This window comes from Centrocercus urophasianus, unplaced genomic scaffold, assembly GCF_019232065.1.
Source record: "Centrocercus urophasianus isolate 14NV4802_14NV808 unplaced genomic scaffold, USGS_Curo_1.0 seq_11, whole genome shotgun sequence".
NCBI lineage: Eukaryota > Metazoa > Chordata > Aves > Galliformes > Phasianidae > Centrocercus > Centrocercus urophasianus.
Window position 1 is genome coordinate 9581823 of NW_024884253.1, and position 12221 is coordinate 9594043.

Below are 12221 nucleotides of genomic sequence, written 5' to 3' on the forward strand. Positions count from 1 at the left end.
TAAATGGGTGAATATAATTCATTCACTGGTTTATGAACCTTTGGTCCCACAGAAACACTAGGATACGGCAACCCCAACTGCAATGCTGCTACAAGGGAGAGACAAAAAGCCACGCCGGAATACAGCATTGCCAGCTCACGGGGATTTATTCTAAGAAGCTGAATGTGCACCAGGATTGATGTTGATCCCCTCCTTTCTGGGTTCCTTGTCCCCACTGTAAAACATTTTCCCATAAACAACAAAGCAAGGCACTGTGATCTCAAGGGGAAACACATGCATCAGCTCCAGCTAGAAATGGATGTGTGTTTATTATGGTTTTGCAAAGTCTTAGGTGAATGATTCCTTGTAATGGCAAAACCCAGTTTGCCCCTTTAAAAATTGTAAGGGTGAAGTAGATATATAATCACAAAGTTATTATTCTCATTATTGTATTTTTTCACCTGCTTCTGGTTGCATTTTAATGCAAAAAGCAATCCAGAAATACCAGATGATCTGTAAACTTGTTGTCCAGTTGGGATAATTATTATTGTGACACTGACCCTGCATGAAAGTTAAAAGCATGAAAGGTAGCTGAATTACACAGACATTGTTTGCTTTGGGATTTTTAACCTAAAAAGGCAAAGCATCACACAGTGCTCAGACAGAAATCATGCCTGCTATGAAATGCCAGGAAAGGGAGCTCAGTGCAAAACAGTCTTGAGAACACCAAGAACGTCCAGAATGGTACTGAGGACATTTGAATATAGTAGTTAATGCTTTTCAGGATTAGTGTTTAAATACACAGTGATGCAAATGTTTATTTATCCACAGAGTAGCAGATTGTCAGGATTGAGTATGCCAAAATATGCTTTGGCCGCAATCTGACAGCAAAGCTTTGTCTGAGAGATACTGATCAGTCTGGGCAGCTGAAGTGACACAGAAGAGATTTAAAAAATCCACAGGGTCTCTCCTCTGAGGCATACACAAAGTATTCATTAAGTGTCACCAGCACACAGTTCTACCCATCCAATTTCCTGCACTACAACCAGATGAGAGGGTAAGATACTTTAGGGAAACAGATATATCAATTACTCTGTTCCTGGTGAAAGGGTTCAAAACTGCCTGGATCATTTTCTTGAGCACCTACATATTTTCTGTTTACAGATTTAAGGGTCTAAGGAGCACTTCAAAGTGCTGAACTTTAATTGCACAATTTCAGAAGCAGCTCTATAGAATGTTTACCTGTAAATAACCTCACCTGTACATACAGTTCAAATGAACTTTGTTGTGCTTGGTTGGTTTATAAAACGTTGCACACCTAACACCTACATTTAATACAAAGATTCTTGCAAAATGGAGTGGTGGTGTGGGATCTTAGTTACCCCACCAAATTCACTTCAAGGGTTGGAGCAGCTCCAATTGCATTTAATCAACCTCAGGGGAATAGCACCTGATGCACTCATAGCACTGAATGTTACCCATAGAGCTTCCTTCTACCCCTGTTCTGAAGGTTGGTTTTGATAATTTTGCAGGTTATGTTGAGGCTTGCTGAGTTACATTTTCATTAGTCATCCATAATGGGTGCTAATTAAGCATAATACTGCTGCAGTTACTGTTGCAAAAGGCTTTTCTGTCTCTTCATAATCTGGTGTGACTTCTAAGTCTGCAATTGTACTCAGTATGGTCTCCACAGTGTGCCAACCCATACAGAGAATTTATGGTTCACCACCAAGACCAAATTACCATCGTACATTACCCAAAGGTGCCATACACAGATTTCCTATTTAAGTTTTTCCATTGATTGCAAGACCAGATTTGCCCATGTGCAAAGGAGCAGTTCTGAGGCAGCTGCTGGCAGCCTGCGGAACAGAAAGGAATAGAACGAATTGGCAGAAAAATGTCATGGATGAAAAGGAACTCCTTCTGCTATTATGCATTTAACCTAAACAGCTTTGGTTGTTCCAGTTCTGTTTTAAAAAGTCTTCCTATATCTTTTAATAGGAAACACCCTCTTGTGGAATCCAGACTATTAGCTCTGTTAGAGTCATCATAATGATGACCATCCACAAAAATGTATGTAGACGTTAGTGTGGAATGAAATACTGTAAAATGGCAAAACATTATTTGAAGTTTCAGATCCATTAAATTAGTTACAGTGTTACCTGTCCAAAATTACTTTTAATCAAGAAGCTCTACATTCTCATTGCTAACTGAGCAGTCCCCCATCATCATAATGCAATAGAAAGAAAGGTGGAGGAGTCCAAATTCAGCTGCTGGAGATTAGACAGGACAAGGCAGAGTGGTGTGCATAGAAAACTCTCTACACATAGCTTCATCATTAAAATTTCTCTAGCATGAGCAGAAAAGTTATTAAATTTCCAATAAAAAATGTTTAAATGTCATTAAAAAGTTTCAGTTCTATCATAATTCTCCTTAATGGTGAGAATTTCAGTGCTGGTTCTCAGTCTTGAAATTGCATTTTCAAAGAACTCTGAGCTTTAAGTCTCAAATTGCCTAATTACCATATTTATTGCTGGATTCTGTTTTCTAATCCCTGATGACTTTGTCGGATATATTTATGTTCCCTTCATTTTCCTCTCAAGCAAGGACATACAGGAACTAGTACGGATGCCTGTTGCAGCCTGCGTAGAATAAGTGGCTCTCTTATCACACAGTAGTAATATTTATTTGGCTACCCATTATTAAAGACTCTGAAAACTATACACATCTACATATGAAAAATCATAGCAGTTGTTTTCCACTTCATGTTCATCAGTGTTATGCTTGCAGGACAGTCATTATAATCAATAAAAATGAAACATGAAGAGTAAACCACCCAGTCTCAAGATGATAGCATCAAAACCAGGTCTATTTCATTGAAGATTTGAAGAAGACCAATTCTTCTATTTCTCAGCTTCCTTTAATTAAAGTATTGCCACAAAAGTATAATTCAAGAGAAGAGGCTGGATGTAATATTAATAAAAGCAAGCATCCAGGCAGTCCAGGAGTAGAAAAATCTTTAAAATATTCAAAGAAAGGCTCTAGATTTATTTGGCTCCTGTAAATTTTGGAAGGAAAGAAGAAGAGGAAAGACCATTGCTTGTTGTTGAAATTAAGATCTTATTAAACTGCAGCTCTCCTTTAATACTGAGTATATAGAAATGCCACGATAAACACTTTTTGCCTTTTCATGGATTAAATATTTTTTAAAAATATTGCATCCCTGTCCAGTTTCCCCAGCTTCTAACCTCTTTTACTCTACAGAACTTTCCCATCTTGAAGTTGACATCTAGCCTCAAGCAAGCATGTTTTGTTGCAACTTCAGCTGCTTTATACTAAACCATAAGATGTATTTCGATCAAAAAAGGAGAAAAATTATCACTGAAAACATGCAAATATTAAAATATCAAAATATCATTTTGGCAGTTCTAAAGTATATCTTTGAAACAGAACACTATTTCAAAATGATCCCTTCTCTTGAACACTTCCAGAATGTTAGTACATAAAAGAATCCCCAAAGGAAATGCAGACAGATTCTGCTGTTAAAATCCATCCCATTGGCATTACAGATAAGCAACTCTGCAAATCACAACATGCAACTAGTGACCATTGCAAAGTACCCTCTTCTGGTACTGACATTTAGTAAAGAATAAAATTAATAATAAGAAAATAAAATCTGTCAGTCATTTTGAATCACTAACTCTGTAGGTTTGAGGAAAGTTTAAATTTACTGTACTCGTTATAATCATCAGATACAACTTTGAAGAAATAAAGCAGGTCCTTCACGTTGATTTCCTTCTTTACCTATTACCTCAGGAAAGGAGAACTTTAAAACTATGAGCAAAATCCAGCTGTGGAACTATAGTGTCTTAAATTCATAGGTTGTACATTACTCTGAATTTTGGTTTTCTTTCACGAACCTAAGGGATAAGACATGGCGAAGAGTCCATGCTGCCCCTAAAATTGGTAGTGATCAGAATAAGGTGGTTAACTTATTTTTCTGTAGTTAATGATTGATATGAACAGAACTGTGCTTCTAATAGTTACTGAATTAGAAACCATATGCCAGAGAACATTTGCTAAAAATAACAGAAAAATGAAAGACAAAATATGATCTGCAGGAACATAGAAAAAAATAATGTGCTGCATCGAACACGGTGGGTTTTTTGTTTATTTTTGCCTTCTATTCCAGAAGAAATCTACTTTACACAGACATGTATATATCTTAAAATTTTAACCAAATGTGGGTGAAAATAGGAAATATTTTTAAATGTACAGTGAGTTGTAGGTAATTTTTAGTTTTGCAAATATATTTCAAAGCGTGAAAAAATGTAAAGGATGTAAGCTCATATTGTACAACAAAGCAGCTAATTTCCATTGTTGGACCTCAGATAGAAATATTAGAATGCATCCTACCCAGAAAGTAATGACATGAATCACATGTCACTTTCAACAGAACAAATTTGCACCTGTTTCACAAGCATAGTAAGCATAGTAAAGTGACAGAGTTCAAGAAGAACCACTCTTTTGGCTCTTTTGCCAAAGAACTAACTAACACAAATGTGTGTTCCTCTTGGAATAGACAGTCTGGATTCATTTTGGACTTAGATCCCTAACAAATTAATAGTTCAACTGTTAGTTAGTTGTATATTGAGCATTTTAAGCTTTGCTGTTCTGTGGGTTTTCGAACAGTGGTCTGTATTGACAGTCGCTAACTTCAGGACCAGCACTCAATGCCTGATATCAGCATAGCTTCAACGTGTACAGCTTGCCTTCTTGACGTGAAAAAGCCTAGGTACCAGCTTATGTCCAGAAAGCAATAACTAAAACATGCAGAAAAAACTCATTCCAAAATGGCCAGTGTATGAAACTGGGTAATTCTCCACTGTGCTAAGAAAGATGGAGGAAATTATTTTATACAGGTTTGGACCATCAAGCAACACAGAAATTTGGAAAAGCACTGTCATAGGAGACATCAAATGCAATCCTATCTGCAGACTATTTGCTATTCAGCCAGCAAACAAGACTTGGAATATTCTGGCTCTTTGGCCTCTGAAGCTTCAGCAGCATTTTTATGAGCAAAGAAGGGTTAATTCTAATTCCTCAGATTAACTGTGACTTGACTTTCTCAGCAATCTCTGTTTAAGCCCACTTCTCCTCACTCCCCCAGTGTTTTTTAGCAGTGTATTTGAAGCTTCAAAGTATTTTCATCTAACAGACATCACTTTCCATCTTAGATGTAGATAATTTTGGTGGTGTATTCTCAATATTGGTCTTACATTCCCTTCCTGCTTCACATGGGCCTTGGATGATGTAGTGGAGAGCAGCTTGCAAAGTGGATTGGCAGCTGTGGATGAAGGCTCACTTGGAGTGAATTTTTAGAATGAGAAAATTAGCCTGGATGGCCAAGGTAACAAAGCTAAAATTGTACCTTGCTATCAAAGAGAGGGGTCATGGAAACTACACAAACAATAACTGAAATGATTAAAGCTATAAATAAAGCTGAGGAGGAAAAAAATCAGTAATCATGATAACATACAAAGTCAATTTGTAGTCATCTGATGTAAGATGCCTAAGGCAGGACATAGGTCTCACAAGGCTCCCTGTGTGGTCAATGGAGACAGAGGGCAATTCAGCCAAGAGCGCAATTTACGTGTCTAATAAGCCTGGAAAGCCTAGAGCTCCTCATCCTCCCCTGGCTGCTCACAACACAAAGGAAAAAAAGGCTTTCAGATTTCAGTACCTCAGTTTGATGGTTCAAGCAGGCTATGCAGTGTAGATCCCTCAAAGACTTCAGCTCGTGGAAAGGTCCAGCTACACCGTAAATGATCCAAGGACGTATGAAACAACTCCTTCCCAGGGCATGCAAACCAAGACAGCATCTTGGGCAGAGAAAGGGAGGATGTAGCAAAGTGGGTAAAAGAGAGGAAGACCCCAGCTGGCATGGAGAGCTGGCATGGCTTCATAGGCAGCTGCTGCTCTAAGTTTCCTATTCAATTAGAGCACAAAAAAACCTGAAAGGAGGATTGGGTGGATTTTTGAATCATGTTCTATTGTCACTTCACTGGGTAGGGAAGCACTCTAATATCTGTTTACAGAAGCAAATATTTGCACTGTCTTTGACAGAACAAGTTTCTGAAATCAGAGCCTGTCTAACTTCTGAAAGGGTGGGCATTTATCCTAATGCCTTCTGTTTATGAAGGAAGCAGCCCCCTCTTTAAGAAAAAATTCTAATTAGAGACAGAAGGAGAATAAGGCAGGAACTTGAATGCACAGGGTAAACACAAGGTAAAGATCAGGCTTTCAAAGAATTAATTCTAAAGAAAAAAACATTAAGGCAGCAACTCAGAAGATACATTGCTGAAAGAATCAAAGCCTCAGAATCCTAGAACAAGCACACCTTATAAATTTCAATTCATCCGCAATCCAGCATCAATGGATTTTATGCCACAAAATGAGGGTTTAGTAGCCTAAAATCAAAACCTACTAGATTTGCTGTAACTATTTAACCCAAGGAGAATAATATCTTAAGAAACACTGACTGAAACAATAACCCAGATTTCTTCAAGACTTAACAGTAATAGCTACAAGACTTCAGAAATCAGCAGAGTGCTTTCATATACATATACATATACACACACTGCCTTAATGCTCTCTTTGTGCAATAAATTACTTTTCAGGATATTAAAATGTATCCTGTGCTGAAACTGGGTGCTGCAGTGTTTTGCTGAATCAAATCATCCAGGCCTTCTAAATGAAACTTTTCATTATTACTTCTCCAATTCATATTTAATCTTCACTGTGGTACTATAGATCATGCATACTAAGACTTATGTTTTCATCAAGTGGGTTAAATGTACCTCAAAATCCAGAAGAGAATAATTTCAAGGAGTGCAAATCCTTGTAATAAGCAATTTCTTTTCCTTACAGACATATTGCACAACCGATTTTGAAACAGACTGAGAGTGAAAGAACACCAAAATAACATTATTTTAGATATCTTCTTACAAACACATCTTTCAAAATTAACCTGAACACAATTAATACTAAAAAAACACCAATGCTGTGCTAATAAGAAATATTATAAAAATATTAGTGAAAAGTGCATAATTTGATAACAGCCAACTTGTCCATGGTCTAATCAAATTAAGCAGGTAATGCAGGTAACTGCTGAGATCTGAAGTAACTTGGACAGATTTTTTAAGTCTCTCTTTCTCTTTTCCTGGCACTATGCTGAACATATTGGTCTTTACATCTGGGCTGAGGAAAAGGGGGAAATTAATTTCTGTACCAATTTATTACAGTAGTTACCAGTCAGCTTGAAAAACAAGGAGACAGCACATTTCTAAGTAAATATATTTATCAGAATGGGTTTACACGAGTGATGCATTAAACAGTCAGTGAGAGTATAATTATGCTTCTATTCCTTTCATATTGCTTCTTCTCCTAGCATTATTTCTTGAGCTGTGCCAAAGCAAGATGTGGTGGTCCAGCAGTGAGTCAGACTGAGGAACTGATCTTGCTGGAAAACAACCCAAGGGAAAAGCAAAGACATTACATCTTTTGACTGGGTTAGTTCCAATATGGCTCACAACACAACTGTAGAAGGATTTGCTCGAGCACAGCAATAGAACAAGGTGGCTTGAGCAACAGAGAGGGACAAAACAGCAATTGCAGAAGCCAATTTACACAGCCTTCCTTCCTAGGCTCTTTGGTTTTATTCTCTCTTTGAAAATATTCCCAAAGCACATACAAATTTCGGATGCATTTTCTATTGGACACTGATTCAGACATCGCTGATCTGATCTAAAGCAATTAGCCTCTTCACTTTCATAGATTTCAAATCCCAGGAGATGTCCCCTACTACACCAGTTTAAGTGAGGTCAACTCCTTGTCTAGACAGGGTGCCAAGAGCAGAACCTTTACCTTTTGTTCTATAAACCTACTTACACTTTTTCTGGGTTGATGATCAGCAAGAGGGCTGAGGATTTTTAATTATCCACTGAATCCCAGCCAGCAAAAAAATGTGCTAACTTTGGAAACATATTCCTTTACTTGTGAATTTAGTTAATTTGTGCGCGTGCTTTTAAATTAGTCATTATGTAAATTCCCTTGATATCTTAAGCAGAATAAGCTCTGCTATGCTTAACTTTAAATTGTTTTGTGCAACTCAGAAAATGGAACAATCACAGAAGCATACCCATGAGAGTGTGTTTGATGAAGGGGTAACCAATATGTTTCAGGCTTTGTTTTTAAATAATACACCCCTAATACACGGTCGTAATTTCTCTCTGATTTTATGAGCTGCTGCCTCTGATATGAAGCCACTGAACTTCATTCAAAATCCCATCAATCATTGCTTAAAAGAGAAACCCAAGGTGGAGCATAAAAAAATATTATTTTCCATGCACTATGTGGCCTGTGTTGCTTTATGCATTGTTTGTTCTGGGGAAGTCTCTGTTAAGTCAGGGTGTTTTCTTTTCACTGAACTGGAAAGCAGAATGACATTGTAGAAATAAAAATGCTTGGTTAGCTCATTTTCCCTAAGTGTAAAACCTGTAGGTAAAGTTGGGCAAGTCTCCAAGGTTGGTGGACTAACCGTGCACTTACAGTTCTGCTCATGTTCAAATTTTCAGCCTGATTAAATACCATCATTATCTTCTTTCAAATTTATGGCTCAATTTTGCTAAATCTAGCTCCACTGAAGCCAAAGTGGCACTGGACCTACATCCAGCTCTGCTGGGTCTGGCAAGGGGAGTACTGAAGGGATGATGCCTGGCCTCTCAGAAAGTCCATGCAGAATTCAGGATTTGCAGACTTTTTTTAAAATTACTCCTAAGAAATGGTGTTTCCTTCTAGGATTAATTCTGTGACCACAGGTTTCTAACAATTTATTGCCACTCTTTGTTTTACTTCAAGCACCGGTACACCACCTCTCCCCAGGGAAAAGAACATGATTTACTTAATCTATAATAATTCAGCTTAGCAAAGCAAAATGCTATTTATTTAGAGAAAGCATTACATAACAACCCAACAAACAGAACCTCTAATCTCCAGACACTTTTGTCCATACCGCTTCAAAGCTTCTGGCAAGATCTTGCAAGGAGCAAGAAATAGTGTCATCTGGCACAGCACTGCCCTTGGCCCAGTTGTTTCTGGGTTCTCTTAACTAAATCCAATCAGGATATGGCTCCTTTCAAGGTGCAAAACACCAGTGAACAATAAAATTTATCCACTACTGCCTGTTGTGCCCAATGGATCCCCCCAGCAATCTCTAGTTCTCTTTTAGCTATATGAGTACATTAGCCCCCTTTGTAAACCATCTCTGACTGTCCCAGGTGACAGCATCATAGCATGTCTGAAAAGCATCTCTGAAAATCCAAGGTTTCCAAAATGTTGCTTTTCTCACTAGAACTGTTCAGGAAGTTGAAAGGAAGAGAGTCAGAGAGATGGGTTTCCAAGGCTCTGTACGAGTATTGAAAGTGTCTCAACAGTTGGAGAGGCAATTAAAGCAATTGTATTTTGAAGAGTATGCTAAAAACTATTTTATCAAAAGAATTTTTTATTGAATAACAGGACACTATAGCTGACTGTAATAGGAATCTGCTGCAGGCAAAAATACAAATGTATAAAAACATCCAAACTAAACGTTTTTAGAATGCAGTAGTAAAAAGCATTTCTAAACAACAGGCTCTTGCAATCAAAAATCAAAAAATAGGAAGAAAATTGCAACATTCAGTGGTAACTAGATAGTTCCATACGGGGCTGATGATTTGGAGACTGTACATTCCTTTCAATAGAAGCACCAAAGAATCCTGGATACATTTCCTGCATCACTTGTCCTGATCCCAACTTTCCCAGCCCTCCCAAAGCCTCCTCTCAGCAGAGGCTTCTCCAGCCTTCTGTCTGGCTGCCCCACATCCTGCTGGTAAAAGCAATCAGTAAAATAGCCAGATGTGCTTGCTTTTATGAGAAAAAAAAAAAAAAAAAAAAAAAATTGCTAAAGCAAGATCAGCACAGTACACAGAAGTGCCCTAAATAGTTAAATTCACCAGCAAAGGTTCTAGATGTGATAGACAGGGACAGAAAACCATGCTTCTGTGGCACTGTGATGGTTACTGTTACAGACAGCAGGGCAGCACAAAAAACTGCCTATCTCTTGGCATTACCTTTGCTAGTAAAGTATGAAGGAGTTTTTAAGATGGGACTCAAAGGGTGCTTCTTTTTTGACTCTTCTATTCCTCACTGTGTATTGCCTGGCCTTCTGTCATATAAACTGTTTAACTTCCATGAAAAACAGTTTTCAGAATTTCTATGAGGAGTTTTGGAATTACTAGCAAACAAGTTAGTCATGGATTCATAGAATTATAGAACTATTAAGGTTGGAAAAGACATCTTAAGATTATCAAGTCCCAACTTGAACCCATCAACACCATGCCAACTAAACCACAGATGTCCAATCTGCTAGTTGTATGTTTTTGTTGCCATCTTTTTTTTTTTTTTTTTAATAAAAAATGTTTAAAAAGAAGTGACCCAAGTCAATTCCTCCTTGCTTAATGTGGGGCAGGCAAACCAAAAGATTGGACACACATGGCCTACAGCATGCCCTTCATCATGCCTCTTGTAAGGAGGGGCTGCTCTCGAGGTTTTGCATCTCATAGCATTTCCTCCAGGATTCATATACTCTGGTTTTCAATGATTGAAATCATTAATCCTTAATAATTAATTAACTAAAAGAATTATTTTTCAACATGTTATTTTATATGATGCAAATGAAGTAAAGTATTTAAATGATCTTAATAGGGCCCAAGAAGACATCAATTTCAATGTCAAGACTGAAATTAAAGGTTTTTTTTAAGGGCAAGCCAATGGATTGCCCCTAGTTCTGCAATTATTCCATTAATGGAGGGCTGAGCTGCAGAGAAAAGTGTCTACATAGCCAAGGATAAGCACATTGCAAGATACAGTGGCAGACAGAATAGGTCTGCAGATTTACTTTAGTAATTCCCATATTTTCACATTGTGTAGCTCACGACCTCTCTGGTCAACTACCAAAAAAATCTTTAGACTCAGCCACCACAGAGAAAACGTACAATAAAGAATCTATTCAAAAAACACAGATTTCAAACCAGTGGTTATGAGTGGTGAGAAAATTCTTCAGATGCTGTTTCCCTGAAAGCATTTAAAATAGAATGAAAGCTGAAATTTCATCTTCATGGTAGAGCCCAGGTGAATGCCCATGATCTTAATCCAGGATTCTGTCTGACCTCAGACAATCCTGATGGGGGAATCAAAACCCCTTTCCTTCTCCAGAAAAGCCTAAGAGAACAATCAAGATGACACTGAAAGACAGTGAGTACCCTTTCCCAGGTATTCCTTACAGAGTGAAAATAAGATGTCACACTATCAGTCTTTCAGTGCAGAGACTAATACTAATGCTTGCTGTCTGGCTAGAGAGGTGACAGAATGATGGGAGCTGCAGATTCAAATGGCTGTCAGGGAAGCAATGATGCTAAGCAGGAAAGAAAATGGACAAGTCCAAAGCAATCTGAGAAGCAGAGCTGCCAGGCTGTGGACAAGCAGTGCTTGCAGCTTGGCAGGATTACACTACAGCAGTTTTGAAGCAATATGGTAATTTACTCCTAAATTTCTATTAAGACTGCAGGAGTTAATGTGTATTTCTAATGAACAAAACCTGAGTCTCAATGAAATTAAGGCTTTAAGCTCCTCTTAGCATCTGTTTAGAGTTAAGGCCTAATACCAGGATTGACTAAACTGCAATTTCTAAATCTCCTCAAATACATCACACACACACACACACAACTTTGAATAAAATTATCCATTCCTCTCTCATATATGAAAATACTTTGTATAAAAATAAAGCAAACAAATAACCTTACGGTTACTTCTGCATATATGGATGCACTTCTTTCAGTGGCCAGAATTTTGTGAAATTCTTCTCTCTCTGAATCTTGGGAAACCAGAAACGTCTTGTCTGCAGTTCTCAGGTTACTTTCAGATGCATGAAATCTCTGCTGGTGGAAATGTTTGCCTATCATAGTGCTGACTCTATTTGTATTCTTGCCTTATATAGGGCTATATCCAGCTTTCTGTTTTTTGACCATGCTTGGTTAACAAACCTGGAAAAGAATGTGATGTTCTAAAACACAAAAACAAATTTAGAGAAATAATCTACATGGAAACAACTGAAGATTTTCCATTTTATTTAATGCGCTTTTGAA